Source organism: Quercus suber, unplaced genomic scaffold (genome assembly GCF_002906115.3).
Source record: "Quercus suber isolate HL8 unplaced genomic scaffold, Cork oak 2.0 scaffold_190, whole genome shotgun sequence".
Lineage (NCBI taxonomy): Eukaryota > Viridiplantae > Streptophyta > Magnoliopsida > Fagales > Fagaceae > Quercus > Quercus suber.
The window spans coordinates 1,044,215-1,048,965 of NW_027069648.1; the positions used below are offsets into that span (position 1 = coordinate 1,044,215).

The following is a 4,751-nucleotide window of genomic DNA, read 5'->3' on the forward strand; positions in this document are numbered from 1 at the left end:
GGGGGGGGGGGGGGGGGGCACACACATATATTGCATTTGAGACCAATATAAATGAGATAATAGTGTATTAATTATAATTAGAGATTAAATTCTATAAGGATGGGGTGTAAAACCTATGTTTTACACCATCCAATAAGTGATTGCCACATTAGCATTTTACTTATAATTTATTAAAATTCAATACATCCTACCACACCTAATAACATCTCGATAGATTTCTAATTTGGTTGGATTTATATATGGGTATTAGAATTGATTGAGTGTGATTGTGTTTATTCTTAAATATGTGATAAGATGATGTGGCATATTAGGATTGGAGGGGTACAACATGGGTTTTACATCACGTTCTTATAGAATTTAATCTCTTATAATTATCATATAAAATGAATTTTGAAAAGAAAAAATAAATCAATTTATAATATGAGATCTAAAGTGGGGACCCCCAAAGGAAAAAAATGGTTTAATATCTTTGTTCTCATTTCCTTATTTGTCTTTATTCCTTTGGATAGCTAAAACAGGCACGCAATACTATTGCTCTCGTTTAGACTTTAAAGCATAGAGGGACCTTCTTGTTGTTGTTCTGCGCCACCACGGTCTTTAGTAGATCAAAAGCCCCCATCAAGACCTCTCTCTCTGAATTGCCCATATCATAACCTGTTTTTGGTTTTCTTGCCACCCCAAAGATACACAACTTAACGTGTACAAAGAGCAATGGAAATTAACTCGAATAAAAAAGTGTGGCCTATGAATTTTTTTTTTTTTTTTTTGGGTGCTGTTGTGCATGTGTGAAAGAATTAACTATCTGGGTTGGAACATCTTGACTTTGGTGTTTCCAGTCCCATCAAAAAAAAGTTCGGTGTTTCCAAGTATAAAATTGTTATAGTGAAACTATTATTTCACTCTCAAATCATTGCACACTATACTTAAACACACTTTTACATCAGGTGAGGAATTCACATTCTTAAAAAACGTCCACATTTAACACGTGTATACTTCATAATAACACATTAATTTTAGCTTAATATTTATTCTGAGGGTAGTTATAAAACACAAATAATTGATTTACAGGTCATGAATCATGATTGATAGATGTGAAAAGAATATCTAACACATTGGAGCCTCCACTTCTGCTGTTATCTTCGATTTTCAGATACATAATCTTTTTCTAATTTCTTCTCAAAAAGAAAAAGATTCATAATCTTATTTGTTAAATCCAATCTAACTGTGGTTCTTTAATTAGTTTTAAAACTGAACGAGAGACATTTTGCCCTATAGTAGAGTTCAAAATAATCTTTACTCCTAGTAATAACGATTAAAAATACACCCGAAAATCTTTTAAAAAATTATAAGTACACCCGAAAAGATATTAACAAGGAATAAATGAAAAAGAATAGAAAAGCAGAGGATCACAAATCTTGAAGTGAAAAACCATTGATGACAACATCCAGAACTTCCATGAACTAAATTCTAATAGTGTTCATCAGCTGGTCTGAGGAGGGGCCCCTTTAGGGACACTTGGGCGCTTTGGACCCCTTGCCGCTGTGATGTGGATGGCTCTCTCTTGTACACTTAATTTCTGTAAAGGAAGATCTATATAGTTCAACACCCTTTAATTTGTTTTTATGAGTTTATAACATCAAAATTATATTGCACATTAAATCACACAACACTAACACATACCTCAACAGATTCCAACTTGGGTTCATCTCCATTTTCATTTCCTGGTCAAAAATAGGAAAATTGCACTTGAGTTGAGGAAATTAAAGGAAGGAAGAGAGAAAAAAAGAAGAAGAAAGAAAATAAAAATAAAAATTAAATGCTAATGTGATAGCTTTACCTCTACAAGGTTTGCAGGTTTTGATGGTTTCAGCTAAACGGAGAAAACCCTTCTTCCGATCTTGAGCAAGTTTCTCCATTGAGTTTTATTTTAGGATTTTAGCAAAGGTCAAATGAACTTATAGCTAGTTCCTGGACACCTGTAAAGGCCAGCCCGTGACACTGAAAAAACATACTTGAATAAAGCGAGCACCATGTGCTTAACCTTTTTTTTTTTCCAGAATACAACACTAGTATATTATATATTTATATTACATCTTGATCTTAGTTCAATCTCTTTGGGTGAAAGGGCTTAAAAGTTAAAATTACTCAATTGCTACTTACTAGAAAACTGGTGGATAGACCCTGCTATCAATTATGAGGAAGTTNTAATAGTAAATTAAATTCTATAAGGATGGGGTGTAAAACCTATGTTTTACACCATCCAATAAGTGATTGCCACATTAGCATTTTACTTATAATTTATTAAAATTCAATACATCCTACCACACCTAATAACATCTCGATAGATTTCTAATTTGGTTGGATTTATATATGGGTATTAGAATTGATTGAGTGTGATTGTGTTTATTCTTAAATATGTGATAAGATGATGTGGCATATTAGGATTGGAGGGGTACAACATGGGTTTTACATCACGTTCTTATAGAATTTAATCTCTTATAATTATCATATAAAATGAATTTTGAAAAGAAAAAATAAATCAATTTATAATATGAGATCTAAAGTGGGGACCCCCAAAGGAAAAAAATGGTTTAATATCTTTGTTCTCATTTCCTTATTTGTCTTTATTCCTTTGGATAGCTAAAACAGGCACGCAATACTATTGCTCTCGTTTAGACTTTAAAGCATAGAGGGACCTTCTTGTTGTTGTTCTGCGCCACCACGGTCTTTAGTAGATCAAAAGCCCCCATCAAGACCTCTCTCTCTGAATTGCCCATATCATAACCTGTTTTTGGTTTTCTTGCCACCCCAAAGATACACAACTTAACGTGTACAAAGAGCAATGGAAATTAACTCGAATAAAAAAGTGTGGCCTATGAATTTTTTTTTTTTTTTTTTGGGTGCTGTTGTGCATGTGTGAAAGAATTAACTATCTGGGTTGGAACATCTTGACTTTGGTGTTTCCAGTCCCATCAAAAAAAAGTTCGGTGTTTCCAAGTATAAAATTGTTATAGTGAAACTATTATTTCACTCTCAAATCATTGCACACTATACTTAAACACACTTTTACATCAGGTGAGGAATTCACATTCTTAAAAAACGTCCACATTTAACACGTGTATACTTCATAATAACACATTAATTTTAGCTTAATATTTATTCTGAGGGTAGTTATAAAACACAAATAATTGATTTACAGGTCATGAATCATGATTGATAGATGTGAAAAGAATATCTAACACATTGGAGCCTCCACTTCTGCTGTTATCTTCGATTTTCAGATACATAATCTTTTTCTAATTTCTTCTCAAAAAGAAAAAGATTCATAATCTTATTTGTTAAATCCAATCTAACTGTGGTTCTTTAATTAGTTTTAAAACTGAACGAGAGACATTTTGCCCTATAGTAGAGTTCAAAATAATCTTTACTCCTAGTAATAACGATTAAAAATACACCCGAAAATCTTTTAAAAAATTATAAGTACACCCGAAAAGATATTAACAAGGAATAAATGAAAAAGAATAGAAAAGCAGAGGATCACAAATCTTGAAGTGAAAAACCATTGATGACAACATCCAGAACTTCCATGAACTAAATTCTAATAGTGTTCATCAGCTGGTCTGAGGAGGGGCCCCTTTAGGGACACTTGGGCGCTTTGGACCCCTTGCCGCTGTGATGTGGATGGCTCTCTCTTGTACACTTAATTTCTGTAAAGGAAGATCTATATAGTTCAACACCCTTTAATTTGTTTTTATGAGTTTATAACATCAAAATTATATTGCACATTAAATCACACAACACTAACACATACCTCAACAGATTCCAACTTGGGTTCATCTCCATTTTCATTTCCTGGTCAAAAATAGGAAAATTGCACTTGAGTTGAGGAAATTAAAGGAAGGAAGAGAGAAAAAAAGAAGAAGAAAGAAAATAAAAATAAAAATTAAATGCTAATGTGATAGCTTTACCTCTACAAGGTTTGCAGGTTTTGATGGTTTCAGCTAAACGGAGAAAACCCTTCTTCCGATCTTGAGCAAGTTTCTCCATTGAGTTTTATTTTAGGATTTTAGCAAAGGTCAAATGAACTTATAGCTAGTTCCTGGACACCTGTAAAGGCCAGCCCGTGACACTGAAAAAACATACTTGAATAAAGCGAGCACCATGTGCTTAACCTTTTTTTTTTTCCAGAATACAACACTAGTATATTATATATTTATATTACATCTTGATCTTAGTTCAATCTCTTTGGGTGAAAGGGCTTAAAAGTTAAAATTACTCAATTGCTACTTACTAGAAAACTGGTGGATGGACCCTGCTATCAATTATGAGGAAGTTAGGAATGTTTCTAGTGATCAAATGTTTTTTCCCATTTTCGTGTTACTGTTATGTATGGTTTGTCATGGTCCATGCAATTTGCAAATGCTAAAATTCACACATGGAAGCCGCATGTTATGGTAAAATTCAGGTATCCATGGTCAAAATTCTTATCAGTCATCACTTTAAAATCCAAGTTCGAGTATACCACAATGGACATGTACAAGCGTCAATTTCTATGTCTTCAAATCTTTAGGACAAGATTCATCTTGAACCGGAATTGAATGTTATGACTAGGGTGCTAAATAGATTATTTGAATTTAATTTAGTGATAGAATGAGGCTTCCTAGATAGATTTTACTAGTTAGCTCAGTTGATAAAGTCTCTGATGGTTAAATAAAAAATTTGGGGTTTAATCCTAGCCCACACCAAAAACT

General features: G+C 32.9%; 2 long non-coding RNA genes across 2 annotated transcripts; both read right to left on the reverse strand.

Moving 5' to 3' along the window:
* Positions 1 to 1,275: 1,275 nt before the first annotated feature.
* LOC136069792 (uncharacterized) lies at positions 1,276 to 1,994 on the reverse strand. Its single transcript, XR_010631009.1, has 3 exons — positions 1,838 to 1,994; positions 1,681 to 1,721; positions 1,276 to 1,576 (listed from the first exon to the last, which is right to left on the reverse strand). It is a non-coding gene; the product is annotated as an uncharacterized LOC136069792 (long non-coding RNA).
* A 1,412-nt stretch (positions 1,995 to 3,406) lies between these two features.
* On the reverse strand, positions 3,407 to 4,125 carry LOC112007289 (uncharacterized). The gene is made up of 3 exons (XR_002882453.2): positions 3,969 to 4,125; positions 3,812 to 3,852; positions 3,407 to 3,707 (listed from the first exon to the last, which is right to left on the reverse strand). It is a non-coding gene; the product is annotated as an uncharacterized LOC112007289 (long non-coding RNA).
* Positions 4,126 to 4,751: the final 626 nt, after the last annotated feature.